We start from the raw sequence: 25372 nt of genomic DNA on the forward strand, positions 1-25372 counted from the left end.
CGGTTTGTCCAAGCCTGTCTCTTTCAAAAACCGAAGCAGGCCCTTCGTCGCCTTCAGCTGCGATGTCTTTTGCCGGCGACATGTGAAAATCATTTCAAATAACAATGGTCTATTGTCAAGGTTTGCTAGGACGGACGCCAGGGACTGTCTCTGAACATTATATTCGGAACAGTCGCACAGAATGTGTTCTAGCGTCTCCTCGCGGAGACAGGCATTGCAGAGAGCGTCGTCGGCCATTTCAATGCGAAGAGAGTACGATTTCGTGAATGCCACTAGCCATAAGCCATAAAGCAGAGTGGCTCTCTTCGACGGAGTCCTGTTGGAATGCAGAGATGCTTCAAACGGGGCAGGTGGTATTGACGATTGTTCCGGTTGGTCTGGCTGCTTTGTGTGCGCCATAGAAAGAGCGTGATCTCCTGTGGAAGCACTCGAAGTTCGCTGGCTGCGTCGGACCGTGAAAGTGGTATGGCCTCTTCCTGTGTGTATTCAAGAGCTGCCCGTGTGGCATTATCAGCGTCTTCGTTTCCTATGACGCCGCAGTAACTTGGCAGCCACTGAAACGCCACGCGGTGTCCTTTCTCATGTGATGTATGGAGTAAGCAACTAATATCGAATACGAGCTGTTCTTATGGCCCGCGACGCAGAGCTGATAGCACAGATTGTAGGGCTGCCTTTGAGTCACTGAAGATTGATCATTGTCGAGGTGGTTCCCGATTGACGAAACAAAGTGCAGCGCGAAGAGCAGCTAATTTCGCAGATGTCGATGTCGTTTCGTGGTCAGTCCTAAACCTGATTATCATAGCTCTTGCTGGGACAACCACCGCACCCGATGAACACTGCATGTTTGTGGAACCATCAGTATAAATATGTACACTGTCCGCATACCTCTCGTGCAAAAGAAGCAGAGATAGTTGTTTCAGCACAGGCGACGACAGCTCAGACTTTTTCCTGATTCCTGGTACACTGAGATGTACTGCGGGGCTGATAAGACAGCAAGGACGTATCGATGGTTCAGATGTAGCGGTGAAGCCCGAGGGAAATTTGTCGTTTTCCTTGGCGATAGTTTTAGAGAATGTTGCTTGGTGCCTGTCTGAAGATAGTGTTGCAAGGTGGTGTTACGGGGCACGTGCAAAATATCTAATATGCGTTCTCAGGGCTTCCACCGTTACGTGAGTTTGCATTGGATGGTCCCGAGTAATCGCAATAATTGCCTCTGTTGGCGTGCATCTGGGCAAACCAAGGGAAACTCTGAGTTTTTGAGCTTGTGCTACCTGCAGAACATGAATGTTTTTCTTGCAGTTTTCTGCAGATTAATTTTTAAACCCACTCTTCTGCTTTGCCTCTCCAGGTCAGTGAGCATGCATTGAAATTGGTCCCCTGAGTTACTAAGCAAGGCAAAATCATCAGCAAATCGCAAGTTACTGAAGTATTCTCCATTAACTTTTATCCCCAATTCTTCCCAATCCAGGTCTCTGAATACCTCCCGTAAACACGCTGTGAATAGCATTGGAGAGATTGTATCTCCCTGCCTGACGCCTTTCTTTATTGGGATTTTGTTGCTTTGTTTATGGAGGACTACGGTGGCTGTGGAGCCGCTATAGATATCTCTCAGTATTTTTACATATGGCTCGTCTACACTCTGATTCCGTAATGCCTCCATGACTGCTGAGGTTTCCACAGAATCAAACGCTTTCTCGTAATCAATGAAAGCTATATATAAGGGTTGGTTATATTCCGCACATTTCTCTATCACCTGATTGATAGTGTGAATATGATCTATTGTTGAGTAGCCTTTACGGAATCCTGCCTGCCCTATTACATCCCATGTACTGCCCTCTAATTCCTCCAATAGCACTGCTAGACTCGCCTCACGAGATAACATTCTAGCGTTAAACGTTGCCAGGTTCATATTCCAATGGCGGCCTGTCCGGAGCCAGTGATTCTTAGCACCCTCTGCTGCGTCGCAGGTCTGACGGCCGCCGTGGTCAGTTGCTTCGCAGCTGCTGGGGACTGAGGGCCGGGGTTTGATTGTTGTGTTCATATAGGAGGTTGTGGCCAAGTACTGCACCTGGGTGGCCAATCCTGCTCTGGTGAGGGAGTGCGTTGCCGGTTCTGGTCACCGGGATCAGGCCATACTCCAGGCCTGTTTGTGCAATTTTATCAACACGCGGATTTTTTTTTAATCCGGTGGAAAATTGCCGGCACCGGGATTCGAACCACGGACTTCTTGCACGCGAGGCGGGTGTTCTACCTCTACGCCACCGCTGCACCTCCGCTTCTATCATCACATCTTCAACGCATTTTATTGTAAGTGGTTGTTTCATGCACCTTGCTGTTTTTATGTTGACCGGGTGGCTTTGGTCCACGTCTTTTTATCACAAGTGTTATATCTACTATAGACGTGCTCTCTCGACTTGATCGCGCAGATCTGTGGGGATTATATGTGCTATAGGCGTGCTCTGTTGACTAGATCGCGTGGATCTGTCGGTATTCAAGCAGGTGGTTCTTCAAAAAGAAAACCAGTTGTTAGAAAGCGCTCGTCTTTGTGTTGCTCCTATTCTTCGTCTCTGTTTGTTAGCGCACAAAAGTTTTAAGATGAATCTGTTCCAACTAGGCCGACTCACAGTTATACCACTTTAATCAAATGCCGAAGAAAAATTATTCAAGATGAAAGCCTGTACGCAAGAAATGACGTGACGCGTCATCGCCATTAGCCGTGATCGGGATAGCCCGTGTAACTCTGGCAGACTACGGTTCGCGTTAACCACGGTTGAGCGACTACCCCACAGTTACGTTTAACCGCGGTTAAGCTGCCCGTGTAACTAGGTGGGATTTTTGTTCTTTTTTCCTAAATTTTCTGACGTTTCAATAACATTATTTGTGAAGTTTCATCGGATTGTATGTTTATCGGTCTTCTCAACGAGCCATTTCCGGCTCTTTCTTTTTCTTAATCAAGTACATTCATTCTTTAGTACTAACAAAAAGATGAGCATATGCCATGTCTTTCGTAATGTGCTTCTTACCATTCCCTTTCCATTCCAGTGAACTTGTCAGTATCAAGCATCAACAAGTTCGTAGACCAGAGCTTCAACATTATCCGGGCAGCTCGCATAGGCGAGCGTCTCAGCGCGTGCTTTCTGCTATTCACTGAACATGCCAGCCCCGACGGCGTAGCGAAAATCCTCCTCGCGAAAGTGCTTGCTGAACACCCGAATTGCAAATGATGGCTGCTTGTCGGTTCTATGTTTCGCGATCCACGCTTCATGCACCTGTGTCTACGTATGCAGGTTGACATCGGGCTCCGTTGCGTACATGCGGGACTGCGGCATTGAGCAATAGCCTACTGTGTCAGACACCTTCAAAGGCAGCCACTACCTATTATAGCGCCTTGAAGTGTTCTTAAGCACACGCTAGAAGCGGGAAAACCTCCACACCTAATTAGAACCGCAGCGGAGGTGGAACTTTAAGCTCTCGTTTTTGGCTTGCTTCGGCGCTTCTGAAGCTGCCGGAGCAGCTGCGACGTTCACGTGATGCCGCATACCACTTCACGCCGACGGAAGCTCCAGCTTTTCCAGTTAAGAGCTCGCCCGCAATATTGCAGTCAAGTAAACGTCTTTTGTCACTTCCACCGGCGCCGCAGAGCGAAGGGCCCTGATACGCGCACACGCACACATAGTCCCCCATCCACTTTCTTGGGTATTTATGTCTCCTAGGAGAACCCTGGGAATGTTAGCCAGCGCGACCACTCACAGACCTTGACGGCGGATGTGGAACATCCTTTCTGCCGCAGGCGTCATGAGAACGTGATCTTTTTGGGTGAAGGCAACCGGTCAATACACCCACACATGCTACCTGAAGGCATCAATGTTGCCGAAATCACCCCTTTCTTGTCGTTTATTACATAACGAGGTTCTAGAATGCGGCAACATTGCTGCCTTCACGTAGTATTTGTGGGTTTATTGATCGGTCGCCTTCACCCAAAAAGATCACGTTCTCGTGACGCCTGCGGCAGAAAGAATGTTCCACATGCGCCGCCAAGGTCTGCGGTGTGTGGCGCTGGCTAACGCTCCCAGTGTTCTACTAGGAAACATAAATACCCAAGAAAGTGGATGGGGAAACGGCGCCGCGGTAGATTAATTGGTAGAGCCTCGCACACGTAATCCGAAGGTTGTGGGATCGTTCCCCACCTGCGGCAAGTTGTTTTTTAATCGTATTTCACTTCCATTAATTTATCGTTTCTTTATTTCATTTATTAAGCACAAGTACTTTCTCTGATGTTGTCCTTGGTGTCAGTGTTAGTTGGCTTGTTATGATAGTAGTAGTATTAGTAGGGGCCAAGTGCTTCAAGTCTTTCTCACCTCCACCGTGGGCCCACCTGGTGCTGCACCTTCTCCGAAATCGGCCCAGATCTTTGCCCTGTAGGAGCTGGAGGTCGTAGTGAGGAACTTGGGATGAACTAGGCGTACAGGATTTATTTACATATTTTTACATTAGAACAAAAGATACATTGGACAGTCTAGCGTGACTCCCAAATGGGGCACGCAAGATGAAGCATACAGCATACGAGTACGAAGCTCCTAATGCACTGCTTCTCGAGCACGAGCACACAGCTCACGAGCACACCAAGCAGCCGCACAACAGCTGCTTAAAAACACTCCGTCCACCCTAGATCCCTAGGTGAGGGAAAGCGGCAGTTCACCGCCAATTTGTAGCGCCCAACGGCATCGAAGTTGACCAGCTTTTTGGAGGAGGGGTGCTCACACGCACACGTACTCACTGGTTTCACTGCCCCCACCGAGGTGAGACGGTCTTCGCAGAATGGTGTCTTGCCTAAAGTAGGCGCCGCTTCTTCCCCAAGCTGACCACCGCAGCGTGGCCGCCGTGGTTCTCCATTGTCTTGCGCCTTGAAAGGCGCGTGGGACGGTGCCGCCAAATCCATTCGCTCAGGAACTCCCCCGCTCCCGAAAGACCAGGTAGGTGGCGGCGATTTCACTAGCAAAGCCTGGTTCATCGACCTCGTCTCGGCATTCCGGCGACGAAGAGGTGTTGACGCGGCACCTCATGGTCCCGACGAAAAGTCACCGCAGCGGGTGTTGAAGGCTTGCATGGTCTCTTCGGGGAAGCTCGCCGCGCTCGCAGCTGCAGCGGGGTGAGAAAACTTTGCATGTCGGCACCTCTGCAGGCCGTTATTAACAGCTCCTCCATGACCCGGAAAATCTCGACTGGCCAGTGCTCATAACCGCTCGGCAGGAAGAGAATGGCTGGCGAGCAAGGCGATGGCTTTGCTCTCTGCAATCCCTGCGCACTTGGAATGCCTTAAACCATCTCACAAAATCCGGCACAGAACAGTCCATCCCGGCACCACAATACCACTCAGCGTGCAAACGCCCAGAATCAACTGCTAACCCACCAGGCTTCCTATCAAAATTTCAATGTAAGCCTCTGAACTAAGAACCCCAAATATTGACACCAAAATTTTGTGCCACCAAAGCGAGCGTTCACGTTCCCCTTGAGTTTACCTAGATCTGACTGCCGTGCTGCACAAGAACAAAGGTTTTCGCAGAACCGTGGCAGAACTAAACCGAAGGCTCTCAACCACCAATACCCGAACATAACTTAAGCAGCCTAATTTCGCGAACAGCGTACTTATCGCACGCACTGGTGCCACTGAACAGTCTGGTCAATCCCACAGGTACGTAATCAAAATCGCGCTAGCTTTGTGGTCCCTATTCAGAACACGTAAATGCGTCGTACTCAAACGTTTCATCACGCTTACTCTCGTTTATTTCTCTAGTCCATACAGACACGTACCTTAAGCGAACTACTAAACCTGCGTAACTTACGCACTCCGCAGAATCCTTAAAAAAATGCGTCTTCTAACAACTAGTTCCACTCACGCTCACTAGAGAAGTCAGAACACGGCCACCCTAAACACACACGAGCAACCCAGTGATAAGCATTCTGCTTCCTTCCGTCCGGACAGGACACACGCTAATGGAACTTAGAGCTATTCTCGGTGCAAAGGATGCACTAACTGAAAGTCATCGCGCTTAACCTTAGAAAATTCAAAAGCACGTATAAAAAGAAGAAGGTTAACTAATACACATGCACGTTACCATAGGCCTCTCACCGTTAACCTTGACACTTCAGGTTACTCACAAAAAAGAAAGCCTATCTACTCATTAATTAACACCTCGCGAGACAAAATGTTTACATAAAACACCTCTTTCAAACATCGCAGCTTCTCAAACGAAAACATAAAGAAAGCTCATACCTTACCTAGTTAGAGAAATTTTAGTCTCAAATCGCGAAAATTTTCAAGTGTTCAAAAAAATAAAACAAAACAAGTCTCCCTTCTACGGAAGCTCTGTCGGCCTCCCGTTCCAAACATTTACGTCTTACTCATATTTTTGAGCCGTACTCGAGGTGGTCGCGGTTCGAAAGCTGCTCTGGCTATCCAGAAACAACAAAAGGACTGACACACTATCAGCTCCTTCAAGACGTTACAGTCTCCTGACAATTTGCGTCCTGGCGCCACGCTGTCATCACGAAATCGACTGACCGCGTTGCGACTCCCTACCACCTCGTCTCGTCTTGCCGCCTTGCGCTCTTTCGCACTGCATACTGCACTCCGAAAAGAACAACGGGACGACGAAGAACGTAACTGCCCCATGCCCTTTGTCCGCGTCCGTGCAGAACATGCTTCTCGGTCTCTTTTTGACCGGTGGCTCGACCGTGGTTGATGCGCACGCGTCGTCAACGACGACCGCACCTTTCTTTTCTTCGCGCCCTTCCTGTTTGCGTCTGTCGCCGTCTTTGACTGCGCTACATTAGCCACAGCATTCCGATCTTTACGGCGCTTCTTTCTACGGCGCTTTTTCCTCGAAAACTCTTGCATGCCGCCTTCTCGTGCGTCGTGCCGGCCGGTACACATCTCGTCTGCCCGGATCGCTCTCCTACCCGCACAGTCTAAGTGATTTTTATTTAAACCTACTCTCTCTCTGCCTCGACTGGCGGACAGCTCAACCGACTCTGGAACAATGCAGCAGGCTTTACTCGAGCTATGCAACTCGCACTCCTGCGAACTGCCCTCTACTGCATTGCCCAGCTCACGCTGTGCATCGGCACACAGCTCGTCGGTCCCGATCGCTGTCTCACCAGCACAGTCTGAATCATTCTTAACTAAATTATCCCTTTCTTGGCCACCTAGACTGGCGGATAGCTTCACCGATCCCTGAACAATGCAGTTGTCTTCGCTTCAGGTACGGACCTCGCAATCCTGCGAACTGCCCTCTACTGCATCGTCCAGCTGGCACTACACTTCGGCACGCAGATTTGAATCGACATGGGTGCTCGCATCTGTCGGGTCCGCAGTACTCTGTACTTCGTTAACAGCCTTGTTAATATTACGAGCGACGCACACACGCGGTGTCTGTGCCAATTCATCCACAGCTGGCCTAGCTGTCTCTACAGTGTTCTGTTGGCACAGCACCTCGTCGCTCTCACTACGGCCTTTAACAGCCTCTGCTGCCACTAAGGCATCATTAGCTAGCACTTCGAGTTCACCTATGAACACCTGCTACTACAGAAGTAGTAGCAGGTGCTACTACTTCTGTTGGCTTTCGACAAAAATATGCTATCTACTTCCTCCCACTTTCGCTGCGTCCAGCCTACAGATTTCTCAAGCCGCTGTTGACTTCGTTCGATTTCCTGCTCCAAACCTTGAATCAATTTGTTCAATGTAGCAGCGTACTGCCTCGTTACTTCTGTTAGGCCTTTTCCCTGCGAAATGCTTTTCAGTTTCTGCCTAGCTTCTTCCTGTTTTTGCCTAAATTCTTCCTGTTCTTGCATGATTGCTTCCTGTTCCCGTTTTTTGCCTAAAATTCGTTTACCTAGTTGTTGGATGAGTTTCAAATCATTGCCACTTTGCATAATGGTCTTATGCATTTCTGCTTCCGTCAAGTCCTGCTCTACGTCTACCTCGACCTCTTCACACAACCACAACAGGTCAACTCTCGTCAAACACGATAGGACCATGGTCGCTACTTTAAGCCTTGGCTCTACTGTCACACAATACTTGCTGCGATACCCACGCAAATCAAAATACAAGTAAAAGATCCCCAGCGAATCAAATCCACAAACACAGAGAATTTGAAGCCTGGTAAATCTTACATCATGAGACGGAAATAATCAGAAGAATAAGAATGGGCTAGGGTGCGTTTGGGAGGCATTCTGAGATCATGAACAGCAGGTTTGTATTATCCCTCAAGAGAAAAGTGTATAATAGCTGTGTCTTACCCGCACTCACCTACGGAGCAGAAACGTGGAGGCTTACGAAAAGGGTTCTACTTAAATTGAGGACGACGCAACGAGCTATGGAAAGAAGAATGATGGGTGTAACGTTAAGGGATAAGAAAAGAGCAGATTGGGTGAGGGAACAAACGCCAGTTAATGACAGCTTAGTTGAAATCAAGTAAAGAAATGGGCATGGGCAGGACATGTAATGAGTAGGAAAGATAACTGATGGTCATTAAGGGTTACGTACTGGATCCCAAGGGAAGGGAAGCGTAATAGGGGGCGGCAGAAAATTAGGTGGGCGGATGAGATTAAGAAGTTTGCAGGTACGGCATGGCCACAATTCGCACATGACCGGGGTTGTTGGAGAAGTATGGGAGAGGCCTTTGCCCTGCAGTGGGCGTAACCAGGCTGATGATGATGATGATGATGATGATGATGATGATGATGATGATGATAGAAGCGAGTTTTCTTTATCCAAAAATGGAACAGAAGGATGGCTGATGCATTTTTCTTTTTGTTTTTCAATCCAGTGTGCTTCCACAATTTCCCTCGCGGTTTGACTCCTATGCCTAAAGAAAATGTCGGCGCTATTAAGACAAGGTGAGCTATTATGTTCTTGGCAATGCATTGCCAAATGCGTACTAGGGCGACCATTCAGACTGGACAAGCGTTGTTTTAACCTCGTGTTAATGCATATCGCAGTCTGCCCTACGTACACTGACCACACGTCACAGGAATCTGGTAAACAACGTTCTTCGCGCAATCAACAAATTGGTCCTTGCGCGGATGTTTAACACTACATTCTTTCTTTACATAAACCTTACTTTCGAACTTATTTTTAACCTTAGAACACACACTACCTAGTTTGTCTTTTGCCGAAAATACCACTTTTACTGCTTAACTACCAGCCACCTTTCTAAGTCTTTGTGAAAGGCCGTGCACATACGGAATCACTGAAACCTTGGAAGCTACATTCTTCTGCCTTTGATTCTTCGATACGTCTAAGACGGCGTTTGGCACGTGTAGGTTATTTAGTTTCAATACTCCTGCTCTCAGTTGTGAACATACTGGTGGGCAACGAACTCAGATTTAAGGGTCACAAATGCGTAAATATGAAACAAAATTAGGTGCACTCAACGAAAAGATTTAAAAAAATTCTTAATGAAGGAATGACTTTTCAACATTCCATTTTCCACATTGGTTACCTAATTAAAGGGAGTACAACTTCATGCGAATGCACTTTGGAACTATACTCTTGCATTTACAAAAAAAGAATAAAATGGAAGAAATGGAAATGCTTTCAGTTGTGTTAATGTTGGTACACTGCGATTTCCCATTGCACAAATTATCACAGAAAATAACATGTTAAAAATACTCAAGTTATAAGTTTAAAAGCAGCGCCATCAAATTGGACAGGAATGTTAGACGCACACAAACACACAACGTTTGTGTGTGTCCCTCCTCCCTCCTCACTTGTCCAATTTGATTGCCCAGTTCTTACATTTTCAAATTTGTGCGGAGCCGTCATCTCTGCCTAGAGGCGCGCGTTTCGACTACTTGAGCGCAGAGCGGCCAGATTATCTTCCCAAATGGGTATCAGTGCCTCAGTTGTCGCGTGAGGGCAAATGATACGCTTTTTGGAAGATATCTGGGAAGTGCCAGCGCTGCACTGGGCAGAAGTACCATCCGCAATGTTGCCCGTTTCCGAAACGTCGGTTACACTAAACCGACGTTGCGAAGCTCGGTTGGTGGTCAACTCCGGTTAGCGGCCTAACCGCAGTTTCGCCTGCTGTGTAATCATGCTAACCGCGTTTAGCGATAGCCGTGGTTAGGTTAACCGCGGATATGGTCGCCCGTGTAACATGGGTATAAGAGAGGTGAAGGTGAAAGCCTTGTAAAACCTACTGTAAACCACCTTAATCCACCCTAAAGCACCATAATCCTCCTTCATCCACCTTGATCCACCGTAACGCAACTTAATCCACCTTTGTCATGAGTCACTGGCAAGACCTGTATGACAACGTGAAAAAGACAAAGACGCCGGTCGAAGAAACGGAGAAGGGACCCGCAGGCGAGAAGCACGTGAAGCGCGTGAAGTGCGAAAAAAAAAAGAAATTGAAGAAAAGGAGACGCAGGGCGGAGATGAGCTGGTATTGCTGACGTGGTCGAGAAGCAAGACAATGGCACCTCCAGCTGTGCTGTGCAGATGGGAGGCAGCAGCTTTGAGGACCACGGACCAACGGCACAACGGCTGACGGGCCCAGACCGCGTCCGGTGCCACGCGGGTCTCCGCGGAAGACTACAACCTCATCGCTCTCGTCGGAGGTCCACGCCCACGCTGCGTGGGAACCACGCTTGCCAACGGCCTTTGCCACGCTGGGCCGGAGTCGAACAAGGCTGACGACGGTCAGAACGCTTGTTTGCTCATGACGTGGCGTTGGTTAGTCGAGCGGAGGAATTATATGTAGTTGAGGGCTTGTTTGTTTTTTATGTGTATAGCTAGTTTTTGGAGTGTCTCGTGTGTGTGTAGTGTTTCTAGTGTGTCAGGGTAGTTTGCTGTTTCTTTTTCTTTCCTTATTTTCTTTCTTCGAGATAAATATTCTTTAACCTATTTGAATTGCGTCTCTGTCCATTTCTGGAGAGTGAAATTCGTGACAACCTTCATCCGCCCTGATGAACCTTAATCCTCCTAATACACCTTTATCATTTTTGATCCTCCTTATTCGACGTTATACCACCCCAATCGACCTTGATTCAGTCACTGATCAATCATGAATTAACTTTGCTAACCATTATTCATCTCTTATACACGGCTGGACATGATTTGCTTCGCTCCTAGCCTTCCTTGGGCCACGTGCTATTTTCTCTACCTCACAACTAAACTTTGAAAGGCAGAGATTTAAGGCTTTCGCCTTAGAAAAATTCAGAGCCATTCCACTCTGATTGTGGTTGATCAGCGGAGCTGTTTATTAGGTTATAAACATGTTGATATTGACTATGATGATTGAAAATAAAAGACATACGACAATAAATGTCGTTTCTTTTTACTTTTTTGTTGTTTAAGTGAATTTCATACTCAATGCTTTTGTGATTTTTAACCTTGTGTTTCTTTATTATTTGGTCACCAAGGTGACTGCCGCTTTATGATTGCTACGGCCATATGCGGCCGTAGTGATCATATATATATACGGCCAGTGGCTCTGTGGCCACCCTGGAAAGGTCCTTGGCCAATGTGAGGTCTATACACAACAAATGACGCCTCGTGGGCACACTGGTGTTTGTGTAAAGTTAAATGGCGAACCTTATCAAGAGAAATGCCACGAACGACTTTCCATCTGGCCGAGACACGTCTATGTTGAAATCACCCACAATTACAATGGGAGTGGAGTCAGTAGGGGTGATCGAGCCAAAGGTGCATAAGCTCGACGTTTGGGGCACGATCTTCATCGATATTAAGTGCCGCCCGCCGTCGCCGCGCACATTCTCGCTTCTATTCGCGGCGGTGTTGTTCGTATGCGCGCTGTTCTTCCATACGCGGCCTAACCATATTACGGGCGGAAGGGAACTGAGGTAAGGTTTCATGATTTGCCTATAGAATCCGTGTCACCAAACCACAGTCCATTCTAAAGAGTGTCTGTTGCAGTTTTACTTTTTATTAGGATATTTTTTTACCACAATAGGTTTTGACACTTCCCGCGATTAAAAGAAGCTGGGGCATACCCGGCAATACGCTTTTGCTTTATTCTTAAGCTCTTTTAGCTCTGGGGTGGCGGCCATCTTGTTTGCCTACGAGCACAAACTGCCAGAACCTACCGTATAACAGCTTCGCTGTAAAAAAAAATGAATCGTGCCGACGGCATATCAAAAGTCGCCGCAGGTGTCGAATCCGATCGCACGAATCCATGCCATCTCTGCATTGAGGATTTGTTCTGTGATGCTCCAAATCGTCACACAGACAGCCCACTAACACAAAATAGTTCACATAGTTTGCTCATAGCGATTGCCTACCTTTCACAATATAAACCGGTTCGGAGGTGTTGCGACTCGGGGCTCGAAGATGTGGGATACTCTTTGCTCGTGCAGGAGTGAGTGAACGTGAGGCTGGGTCCAATAGTCAGGACGTCTGACAAACACGTATATATATACATATGTACAAGAAAATGCATAGAAATACAGAAAAGTTGATGATGAAGTCGTAGTCAGTCGCCGACCCTCCCGCCGTCCGTAGCTCATTTTATGCTTTGCGTGAACATTGTCTAGTCATTTCCCCCAATACGGTGCCAGGAGGCCGATAACATGAGGTCCCAACCATCCGGAGGTAGGTTGCCCTGTTCGCTGACTCCGATTGCACTCAGGGGACGGCCGGATCATCGCGTTCGCCGTGTCTCCGGCTTCGACACGGCAGTTTGTGCTGCTGACAGGTGACAGTCGTATCATTGCTAATTGTTCAAACCTTTCCCGAACGAGTTATTCCCGCGCTGGTCATAATTCATCCGTGTCGAGAACCATCTTGACGAGGCCGTCAGCCCGTTCCCCATAATCGTGTGAGCCGGGACAGAGAGGTGTCGAGGGGTGAACGGCCGATCACAACAGCCCGTGCACCACCAGGAAGACTGCTCGATAGGAGGCAGCTCATCGGTGCCCCTTGAAGAGGTCTTGGCTGCTCAGCAGGCGCAGCTCCGGCTCGAAGTCCCAGGATCACCGGGAGGATCGAACGGCCAATCACAACAGCCCGTCCACCACCAGAAAGACGGCTCGAAAGGGGGCAGCTCATCGGTGCCCCTTGAAGAGGCCTTGGCCGCTCAGCAGGCGCAGCTCCGGCTCGAAGTCCCAGGATCGCCGGGAGGATCGAACGGCCGATCACAACAGCGCGTCCACCACCAGGAAGACGGCTAGAAAGGGGGCAGCTCATCAGTGCGCCTTGAAGATGCCTTGGCCGCTCAGCAGGCACAGCTCCGGCTCGAAGTCCCAGGCTCGCCGGGCAATCTAACGGCCGATCACAAAAGACCGTCCACCACCAGGAAGAGGGCTCGCAAGGGCGCTGCTCATAAGTGCCCCTTGAAGAATCCTGGACCACTCAGCAGGCTCAGCTCCGGTTCGAAGTCCCGGGCTCACCGGGAGGATCACGTCCAATGGCCATCTTGGAGGGACGGTTGGCTGCGGGTCGTAGGCTCGGAACTGGCATTTTATTGACCAAGTGCGCACAGCGCCCGAGTAACGACAAGGCAAGCGCCCATACCCCCTCCGAGATATGCCAGGTGATGCTCCCTCTCCCTTAATTATTCCTGAGGTGAGAACCAGCGAGCGCCAGAAACGCAGCCATAGAGGAGCACTGCTCAAATGAACCCAAATAAAGTTATTAGTAAACTAAATTTCAGGCCCTAAACAAAGTTTAAATGGTAGTGTGCCTAATATTTTGGTCAATATCGTTTTTGTTGTGTCTCAAAGAAGGCGCAACTCACGCAGCTCTGAGGCAAACGATACACAGTTGGAGATCGTTTAGAACGGAACAGGCAAAAAAAATCTATGTTCTATGTTGTGGAGGTCTCCTGTGCTCTTGTGACAAAGGAACGACAACACAATAGTGCAAACAATCACAAGGGCATTTATTGCACCTTTCATAGATCAATGCCTGCTAGCCGAGTTGCTATCCAAAAAACATGCCGATGGGTGCGCGACAAATCCAGGAAGTCCGACTCACCGCGACCGGATAGCGATCGAATATGTTCGCCCCATGCTGGATCCCAAAGCCTGGTCGTTCGCGCGTACGGTCACACGAACGGTGGCGTGCTCGAAGGCAGGTCACGCGAGGCGGTCTCGCAGAAGCATGGATCGGCGCCCGCGCGGGACGTCCGCGCCGCTCGTCGATCTCAAACCCCAAGAGCAAGCGCCTTGTCTGTCGGCGCCCCAGTAACCCCGCCTGCCGGCGGCGTTAGCAGCGCAACACTCGTGCCATCTCTCGTACTGCACCTCAACCACTCCGACCGCCGCGGGCGCCAGGCCACGCGAGCCGTGCGGGAAAAACAACATATTAGGGGACGCGTGAGAGTCGCGCATCCCCACATCCTCGAGGCATAAACACCTAACAAATGACATAGCTCGTGAGTCGGCCACTTTCAGCCACCTTTGTCCCTCCCCATTGAAACGCCCCCAAGACCGCTGTTAGTTTGGTCAGGGTACGGCGAGGCTGAAATTTGAAGAACTGGGATCCTCCGCCGGCAACGTGTCCCGTGTCCCCAACTCCGCCCCTCCGGACTAAAATTTCCACGTAGCTCGTGATTCACAAGTCGCCAAAACTAAAGAAAAGGGCGATCCTTACAACCACGGGATTCGTTACAGCGATTGAAATGGCCAAAGGTATCAGTGCCGCGTAGAGTCGCATGTAAAACCTAAAAACAAAACAAAAGCTACACTGTATCTTCGCACGAAAACCTTTGACAATTTTTTTTCCTAACGCTAACTAATAAAATAAAAACTAAAACCTGCTAAAACTAAGAAATGCATCACGTACTAACTACAAAGAGAAGCAACAATAACAAAAAACTTATACAAGCGCTCAAATTACAATTACTCTTATTGCGCACTCGAATTGATCGCCCACTGACAGCCTTTAGGCCATGACAACACGCGTTAAGAAACCTCCTTCGTTGGGCCTAGGCAGACTCACATATTCAAGGAGCAAAGGCCTCCAGATTTTCTCTCTTGCACCCACTCTTACTCGCGCCTCCGCAGAAACGTCGAGCGCCGTGAGAAACACCAGGCCCCGCTGTAGCTACTAGCAATTGTAAAAACGCGACCCGGTTCCGAGGCGCATGTCTCAGCCCAGTGCAGGTTAGCGTCTTAGCAAGGCACGAAAAACTTGCAGGACATTGTAAAAGATGTCAATACACGGCAAAATCCCACAGCGCATTAAACTAAAACAGCGCATTAAAGATGGAAGTGCACACTGATATATAAGGGCCTTCCCAGACAAACCAATAAATGCAATAGCCATCTTCTATTGAAATCTCGAATAGAAAAATTGATTACTTGAAAAAGATGTACGGTACACTCAAAATAGAATGAGGGATGTATCTTATATGTCACGTATAGTCAAATTTTGCTGCAAATATGAGCCTTTCATGCATGCATATAATCGCACTCATGTACTAAAACAAGTTCATATGCAGTGCTCATCCTGTGCATTTCATGTGTTTCATCTTATAGTGTAGTAACTATGTTTCCTAATGCCAGTAACCAACTCTCCCAGCTTTCAGCAATAGCATGCAAGATTATTTATTCTTAGAACTATGATAGCATGAAAAAACAAGGATAACGTCCTATCAACAGGACTACCATCAACTACAAGCTGATTTTGCTCCTGGATGGAAACGAGTATTAGTAACCGTAATCATTATCAATGTTTCAATGAGGAAGTGGGCAAACCCAGAACTTGCACGAAGAATACTACAGTAGCCACATGGCTGAACATATGAGCCGTGGGTGTTTCCCTATCTTTCAGCACATGAGGTTAGTTGCAAAGAGCCCTGACAGAGCTGAGAGGGAAGCGATTGTGGTTTTCCACATTAGCAAACAAAGATGGACATGTGTCGGAAAATAATCACCACCTCTCGTCAAAAACATGTAATTTTTTATAGAGCACTTATCCTCGATTCATTACACACATTGCGTTAGGTGACTAGTTTGTTTCGCTACTGTTCCTAGTGCCCCATACAAGATTAACATTTTCCATGCCAATTTTATTTTCAGAAAACCACTGAAATTTGCAAAATATTTGTATTAGCTATTTTTTGTGAAGAGTTTTCATTACTGCAATATCAGCAGTTCGTTTACAATAGTCTGCTGCCTTTTACTAGCTGTTTTTCATGTTTTGAGGTTGCAAACAGACAAGGACACGGAAACAGTCTACATGAAGCATATATTTTGGAAGAAAGTCCAGCGTACTTTTCTTATCCTCCATGAAACATGTTAATACAGGAAGAAACGTGGTTAACCGAGGGGCCCAATATTTATTAGTCATATCATCAGAAGCCAACAAACACTGACACCAAGGACAACATAGGGGAATTTAGGGCAATTTGCTTAATAAATGAAATAACCAAACAATAAATTAACGGAAGTGGATGAAACAACAACTTGCCACAGGTGGGGAACGATCCCACAACCTTCGCTTTTCGCGTGCGATGCTCTACCAATTGAGCTACCGCGGCGCCGTTTAACCACTCACTTTCTTGGGTATTTATGCTTCCTTGTAGAACCCTGGGAGTGTTAGCCAGTGTTACCACTCACACACCTTGGCGGTGGACGTGGAACATCCTTTCTGCCGCAGGCGTCACGAGAACGTGATCTTTCTTGGGTGAAGGCAACCGGTCAATAAACCCACTTATGCTACCTGACGGCATCAATGTTGCCTGATTCGAGACCCTCGTTATGTAATAAATGAGAAGAAAGGGGGTTAACCGAGGGGCCCAATTTTTATTAGTCATATCATAAGAATCCAACAAACACTGACACCAAGGACAACATAGGGGAAATTACTTGAGCTTAATAAATAAAATAACGAAACGATAAATTAATCGAAATAAAATTGGATGAAAAGACAACTTGCCACAGGTGGGGAACGATCCCACAAGTTCACTTTCTTTTTTTGGGGCGGGGGCAGAAATTGAACACATAATTAACTAATCACTGATCTATCATGCAAGTGATGTTTGCCTATCTCAGTAGTCTATCTAAAGACAGAAAACTAGGCTCAGGTGTTTTTATCTAAAAGAAAGGACATGCTTTTATACGGCAACCTATCAACTTGAAGCCCACAGTAGTAGTTCAGCGTCTATGGCATCTAGCTATTGAGCACGAGTCAAATAAAAATTAACGCAAAGGTATTAGTGTTCCATGCTTTTAATGCACAGAAAAGGGACACTAAAGGAAATTAATGAGTTAAGTTAGATTGAACGTTAGCCTTTTTTAATAACAAATTCATCATATATAGCAAGAACAGAGCTTTTCTAAGCAAGAAAATTAGAGAACAGGAAAATCAAAGGGCACCAACTAATAGATTGAACCAAATTCTGTAGTTTCATGGGCCAAAACCACAACATGATTATGAGACATGAAGTACGAGGGAATATAGATTAATTTTGACCCCCTTGGTTACTCTACTGTGCATACAATGCACAGCACACATAGGTTTTTGTATTTCACACCTATGAAAACGCAGCTGCCATACTTACAATTTGATCATCCACCCTCAGGCTTGGCAGGGCAACATCAACAGCCCAACACAGAGCCCATGCTTGTCAGCAACCTTCTATAGTTATTGCGTCACTTGGTGCTCATGAGGCAGTACTTCCAGCTGCTTCAGCTGCTTTAAAGTGTGTGCACTGCTGGCTTTTGCTGTTCTACAGCCCTTAAAGCCCAACTACAACAAAAGTTAGGGCTGCATAAAAAATGATTCAAACAGTGTAAATACAACACCGCATTCTAGCATTCTTGATGCCGATACGGAAATGAATGCCACAATTACCAGTAACTGGCAGTGAGGCATGACTCAGATTGCAGGGCTCCTTAGTGTGGCCTACGAATTAAGGGACTACTTGCAGCTGCGTGCAGTGTGATAAAAACCTGGAGGCGATGTGGACTCTCGTCATAGCCACTAACCACCAGGTTCATGCGTCGTCTGCTAATACAGTATTAAAAGAATATCAAAAAGAAAATTAGTTACCGGCCCCGCAGCTTTGCCAAGATCACTACAGTAGTATTTACTACTCATTTATTACCAATATAGCCAAAGTGAAATTTCATTGCATTTGGAATTTAAGCTTTTGCAGTAGGGGTTTTGAGATGTGATAATCACAATGCTCCTGTGCATTGTGACATTACATCACTAGATACTTGACAACGTCGTGGTTCTAAGTGTTTTAGATACATCGATAACTTAATTCTTTTACAACCTAACTCTAATATGACGCATGAGAATACAGTAGATAACATTTGAAATGTTTTTAATGGGCACGGAAAAGGACTAACCTTTACACATGAGACACGCATGGCGAAAGCATTGTAAGCAAGGCTGAGACGTGTTTTAAAATAATTTTTCACCTTGGTCGGTGTCAGTTCTGTTTTTTCCCTTGACTCTTCCTAACCGGACAAGACTTCATCAGACTCAACTTCATTAACCCATTGATAATATGCTGCATATCTTAGGTAAACATTTGATGTTCACCCTAAAGCATGTTTCCCGAAGTTACCAACTAAGAGCAAAGAAAGGTTAGCTACTGTATGAACCAGCCTACATCTATGTTAGGCCCACTATTGCCTCAATGTGCCTTGAATAGGCTCTAAAAATGTGTATTAACACAATGCGCAATAGATTTTGTGCTCATGTTGGCAGGGTCATAACAGCTGGCCTCCCTCACTCTCATCATCGGAATCTCAGAATCCCTACAGCGAAAACTTCAGGAGTTGAAAGGAGCAAAGGCAACAGTGTGCAGTTTGAAGCAGCCAGAGGTACTGCCTCATGAGCACAGCAGTTGCACTCACTGAAGAAGGTTAATGACAAATATCGGGCCCCTTTCGTGCTGCTGGTTCCGAAGAAGCCATCTCAGTTTTCTTCCCAAGGTTGAGTGTAAAAATACAGCTGCTTTTAACACAAGGCATGCAACACCGTTCATGAATTGTGCCATTGGAATGGTTTACCAAATAACCTCTTACTTCTGGTAAGCTCTACACAAGCCAAATTGGACGCTGCACTGATGAAAGGGCAAGAGAACATTTCCACAATATAAAAACAAAGTAAGACCAATGTAGGTGAGCAATGTAACACATGCACTTCTCACCCCCAACTTGAATTATATTCTTGGCAGAAGTAGAAACACGAATTCACAACTGATATCAGCTCTTTTAATATCAGAGTGGGAGTGACTGTGTAATTATTCATTTCTTATTTTTTTCTATTTCTCACAAGTATGTGTATGAATGTTTTTTGCTTTCGGTTTACTTTGACCCTGTTCCCTTTTTTGCAATCTTTCCTCCCTCCCCCTCTTTTATGAACTTCCAGAGATTATATGAATAGTTCCTGCTTTCTTAGAAAACATGGCACACACGCGATAGATGTGGAACTGTCCTTTCTGCTGCAGGCGTCACAAGTACGTGATCTTTTTGGGTGAAGGCAACTGGTCAATAATGCCCCACATGCTAACTGAAGGCGTCAATGTTGCCGGAATTGAGACCCTTGTTATGTAATGAACAAGAAGAAAGCAGGTTAACCGAGGGGCCCGATTTTTATTAATTATATCATAAGACGCCAACAAACAAACACACCAAGGACAACACAGAGAAAATTACTTGTACTTACTAATTGAAATAAAGAAATTAGGAATTAATGGAACTGAAAGTGGATGAAGAAACAACTTCCCGCAGGTGGGGAACGATTCCACATCTTTGCATTACACGTGTGATGCTCTACCGATCGAGCTACCACAACACCATCTTCCCATATCTTTTCTGGGGTATCTATGCTACTACTAGAACTAACCCTGGGATTGTTAGCCAAGCAGTGCCACCACTCACAAACCTTGGCGATGGCTGTAGAGCATCCTTTCTGTCGCAGGCATCACGAGTATGTGATCTTTTTGGGTGAAGGCAACTGGTCAATAAATCCACACGTAGTACCTGAAGGCATCAATGTTGCCAGATTCGAGACCCTCGTTATGTAATGAACGAGAAGAGGGTTAACCAAGGGGCCCGATTTTTAACTGCTGGCGTAGTACAAACTTTCCTGCGTTTAGGGTGATGCCAGCTTCTTGTAGGTGCTGAAGTACTTTGTGCAGTCGTGCATCATGTTCTGCTTTCGTGCGGCCAAACACTAATATGTCGTCTTGCAGACATGATTGGCCGTCCAGGCCTTCTAGCAGTCTTAGCATTTCCCTGTGGAAAAATTCAGTTGCTGCAGAAATTCCGAAGGGCGATTGGAGGAACCTAAAATGGCCAATTGGCGTCAGGAAAGTGTTGTACCTCTGGGACTCGGGGAACCAGTAACCAATATCCGGCTCTTGCATCATGTTTCGTAAACCAGGCAGCTCCGGTGAGTTTGGCCAGGCAATCATCGACGGTGGGCTCTAAGACTCATTCTTACAGAATGTTCTATTTCAACCCTCCAAAGTCACTGCAGGTTTGAAGCTCGCCTCCTTAATTTTAGCAACTACCATAGGCACCCGCCACTCTGTGATCTCTTGGACCTTTATGATGACACCCAGGCTCTCCGTTATCTCCAACTCACATTGGACACTCTGCAACATGGGCAGAGGTACTCGCCTCGAGTACATAATAGCACACCGCTTGGCATCAGGGAGTAGCGATATCTTGTAATCGGTCTTGAGTAGGCCCAGGTCTGTAGCCAGGTGGAGGTAGTGGCATAAGATGTTCGCTGGGTCGCTGACCTTGCCTGCTGACTCTGCTACTTCTAGGAGACTTAGTAGGACATTGAAAGATTTGATTGTGGGATGTCACAAAGTGCGTCATGCAGCTTGTCTATTACATAAATTTGTTCTTGACACGACCAGTCATTTCAGCACAGGGTAGCAGTGAATAGTCTAACCGTTGTTTTTTTGGTCCTGCCGGGTCTGGGCAGTTGTTCTTTTGCTTGCTTCAGGTTTCCCATGGCTTGTTCGTCGTGGAGGCTTGTTGGCATGGCAGTTACATCTGCGCCAGTGTCTACCTTGAAGCCATTGACCATCACATTGATTTTTCATGGCCCAGGATCCTGTTGGTCAGTTAATTGTCCAAGTACACCTCTTCCAAAACAGCTTGGTATGTGCTTTTTGTTCTGCTTTTTGAAGCGGAAAAGCATACGGCAGCAGTGTTCCTTTTTACTGAAGGCACTGCATGCTTTGCCATTTGCTGTGCACATAGTGTGTGATGGTGAGCTATAGGTGTTTTGTTGAACCATACCACTTGCATGTCAGCGCAGTTTGATCACGCTGGTTTTTTCGAGAACCATTTTACTTTGCAATGCTCTTCGAGAAGCTGTGCATTGTGTCTACGGCTTCAAGTGACTGTAGCTGTGGCCGTAGGTCCTTTTGCTGCTGTTTGATTGTTCCCATGTTGCGAGCAGCGCTGACAGCCGCTTCCAGAGTAAGCTCAGCGTTAAGTTGCAGCTTCTACTTACCTGCGTGTCTGTGGGACCGACCACGAGTCTATCACAGATCAGTTCCTCTTTCAGGGCGCTGTACTCAGAGGAATTCAGCTGGTCTGAAGAGTTCAGTGAACATAGAGGCTGTCTCGTGCGCGTCTTGCTTCCGTCTGTTGAACTTTACACACTCGTATATCACGTTCATCCGTGGCAGGAAATTTTCCATGAACACTTGCATAACTGTGTTGTAGTCGAATTTCTCAGCATCACAGAGCCTGAGCAAGGCTAGGACGTCTTCGGCTTCACGACCCATGGCATAAATGAGTGTGTTCACCTGCGTCTCGTCGTCTTGCTTCTTTAGTTTGGAGATGGCTCTATAGCACTCCCTTCTCGTGAACCACCGTTTCTACTACTCGGGTCGCCGAAAATCAAGTTTTTTCCGGCAGTTCGACGACGAACGAGTTTAGTGGAGCTGCGTGCTGGGCTGCGGACACTGTAGGTGAAGCCATCGGTAGCAAAGTTTCGTATTCGCCGCACTGCACTGCAGGTGTGGACTTCTACTTGCATGGTGCATTTCTCACGGCGCTGTCGCGTATCCCACCGCTGCCTCCATGTCATGGTTGGGTGACGAGCATACGTGATTGACAAAACGTAAGTGTTAACTTGGAACTGTTTACTAGGTTGTCTATGCAAAACGCGCCCGGCTACATGCCGGCTCGGCTTACACGGTCTGGTCCGCTATCCCAGAGGCGTTGTTCCGCATCTTACATGACCGTGTACATAGCGTCATCTCGTTACGGTAGCTCACATGACACAATGCACCAGTGTAACTCAATGGGCTGCAACTTCAAAAAAAGTGTACTTCGGAAGGCTGCCCAAGTTTAAAAAACTCTCAGTTAACGTCAAGACGATTCGCCCTGTTATTAACATGCACATTTACGCCACTAGACCGTAACCTCATTGCTACATTATAGCACGGTTTTGGTCCGAATTAAAACACTGATATAACACAGCGGAAAAGTTATGAATAAGTGCCATAAATACGCAGAATATTCGAAGGACGTGCACTCTCATTCTTGCTAACTGCTCATTTGTTGAAATTCCGGCAGTCTTCTGAATTATAATTTTTAAAGTGATCAGTTCTAACCAAAATGTTGAGATGTAGGCACTTTGGCAGACGGATGTTAACATGTTGAAGTTTCTGGGATGCCAGTGATAATTTCTTTAAACATTATGTGGGCCACTCATACAGGGATGAAAACAGTCAAAGAAGTTTTGGAACAGCTGTGGGAGCAGCAAATTTGACACACTGGAGCATGAACTGCCTGTTTTGGAGCAGTAAACACGTGTTTACATGAGCAGCTTGGTAAATGTCAATGAGTGAAATACAGGCATATGAAGAAAAGTTGTTGCTTATTTTACTTTACAGAGCACTATTTGATTAGGGCAGATCAGTTCTGCGGAATCCTGCAAGGCAAGTAAAATTCATGACAGGAAAAGTTTTCACCCACCCTACTTTAGCATGAAGCTATGAAGACGACCTGTACAGGTTTCTTGGAAACCACCATTAAATTACACACTGGATGTGACAACTAACTGTGGCCAAGAAAAAAATAAAAGAGCGCTTTCCGTGAACATCGCCCACTCTATGTTGATAGGTTTATGTTAGTGCTACTCATGTTTTTTTTTCATTGTGAACAAGCAATTAATATGTAAATGTAATGAATGTTTATTTCCTTACTTATCCAATATGGTGCCAATGCAAACGTTGTGGAATACGGCGAGAAATTACCGATAACGGCGTTACAACGACACAGTTCAAGTGTGGTCTTTTTTATCCGACAAAAAAAAAGAATACCAAACATGCAAATTTTTCTTTAGAAATTCACGTGACACTGCACTCCGCATCAGTAATATAAGTGGTCTCAGACGGAAACATTGTCATCAGTGCACTGCATATATTACGAATGTGCAAACCTGGGGCACAGTCTTATAAAGGTTCGCAAAGCGAACTGTTACCAAGATCGCGCTACTTTGCGTTTGGTAGGGACTGCACTTGCACGCCAAAAACTGCTGACATGTCGAGAAAAAACTGCAGCTGCTCTTTCCCAATGCCCTATTTGACAAAGTATTTTTTAAAGATTGATGCAATATTTGGTGCACAGAAGCATTGTCATGGTCAGGGCAGTTTATCTTCAGCTTTTATTTTTTTCACGGGCTTTCTTTCTCGTGTCTTCACAAATCCTAGGCTGTTTTAAATGCTGTTACCGGCCGTTTGTAACCATCATACAAAACGTTTTCATTGACATCGCATCAATTATGTAAATTTAAAAATTTAGCTAATGTACCATATTCGTGCACAATGAATGAGAATTATTTGCAGTGACTGCCATGAACAACAATCATCAAGATACAGTGAACACCATTCGAGTAGTACCCTCTGGTAATATTTAATTCTTGGCAACCTGCAGTTGAGATAGCAGAATATCGCAGAATAAATGTGAAGCGACCTACTCGTCACTGCATGTTGGCCAGTATTTTACATCTGTTTTGACACACTGGTTAGAAAAAAGACATGAACGGGCATGTTGATTGCACTTGAGCTGTGGTATACAAGTTTCCCTTGTCGTGCAAGGGCGGCTACATTAGACAGACGGGAAGGGGTATCAATGATTCATACTAAGGTTTGTTATAGTGCAACCTAAGACAAGGACAACAGAAGGTACAAAATGACGACACGGCACTGTTTTGTACCTTCTGTTGTCCTTGTCTTAGGTTGCGCTGTAACAAACCTTAGTATGAATCCCAGCCAACTGGCCCAACTTGCCGTTCTGGTGCAGCATATGATTGCTTGGGCGAGCATAGTTACAACCTTCATAAAAGTTAACGAAGTAGGTCCCTTGCCATGCATTGCAAGACTTGTGAATGCAAACTAGTTTCTTTAAAGAATGTATCATCATAGGTTGCAGTCACACTCAACTCATGCGCGAGATTATTGAGGCTAATGCCATTGCCAGATATGTTAGGGTGTGCATGAGTACACCCTCCTTATCTTTATCAGGCAAGGAACATTACTTTCTAAGTTGGTCGGTACGTTTTCAGTGAACTGCAGCCGTGTGCTTTCTGTAAGGTTGTTGTTTCAATCGTTTTTCTCATGTGTGCTATGAGTGGCGCATATAATGTGCAGTAGGGTCATGGAATAAAACCACTTGGAAGTTAGCGCTCATCCTGTCACCTGTACTTTCTCTTTCATACTCAAACTGAGTTATGCTAAAGCAAGACAAGAATCCATTAAGTCAGTTTGTGCCTTCGAACCAGTTCAGTGTCTACAGTGCACAATGATGCTGTTGTAAAGGGACATTGAAAATATTGTTTATTTTCTTTGAATAAATAAAGTTTAGGATTTTGTTCCCACTGCATTTTGCAAGTTTTAATTACCGTAGTATAAATTTGTATTCTACAATGTGAAGGATGAAAACAAGCATTTCCAACCTTACACATTTCCAATGACATGTAATCACTACAACTTAGAGGAAAGGCGCTACGATCTCAAACAATCGCAGCTTCTATCTGCGGTTGTTGTATATAAATTCATTACGCACCGAGAGAATATGGTCAAATCTTAAAGGTAAAACTACGGTAAAGGATTGTACCAACACGCTTAAAGAAGGGAGAACATTTCAAGACACATAGTGCAGATGTAAAAAAATAAATCATGGAGTTTTACACCACCTGGGGTTCTTTAACGTGCACCGAAATCAAAGTACACGGGTGTTTTCGCATTTCGCCCCCATCGAAATGCGGCCGCCGTGGCCGTGATTCGATCCCGCGACCTCGTGCTCAGCAGCCCAACACCATAGCCACTGAGAAACCACGGCGGGTCTTCGTCTTGCAGAGTATTGCTGCTTGGGATAGAGCAAGAATTACGCTGCTTCTCGTCGG

General features: G+C 46.3%; 1 long non-coding RNA gene across 1 annotated transcript in view; it reads left to right on the plus strand.

Annotated features, from left to right (window-relative positions):
• The first annotated feature begins 234 nt into the window (after positions 1-234).
• LOC140212874 (uncharacterized) overlaps positions 235-25372 on the plus strand; it is a 46895-nt gene continuing 21757 nt past the window's right edge. The window contains exon 1 of the long non-coding RNA XR_011889848.1: positions 235-463. This is a non-coding gene — a long non-coding RNA (uncharacterized lncRNA). The remainder of the gene's footprint in view (positions 464-25372) is intronic.

The sequence above is a fragment of the Dermacentor andersoni genome, chromosome 8 (assembly GCF_023375885.2).
Source record: "Dermacentor andersoni chromosome 8, qqDerAnde1_hic_scaffold, whole genome shotgun sequence".
Classification (NCBI taxonomy): Eukaryota; Metazoa; Arthropoda; class Arachnida; order Ixodida; family Ixodidae; genus Dermacentor; species Dermacentor andersoni.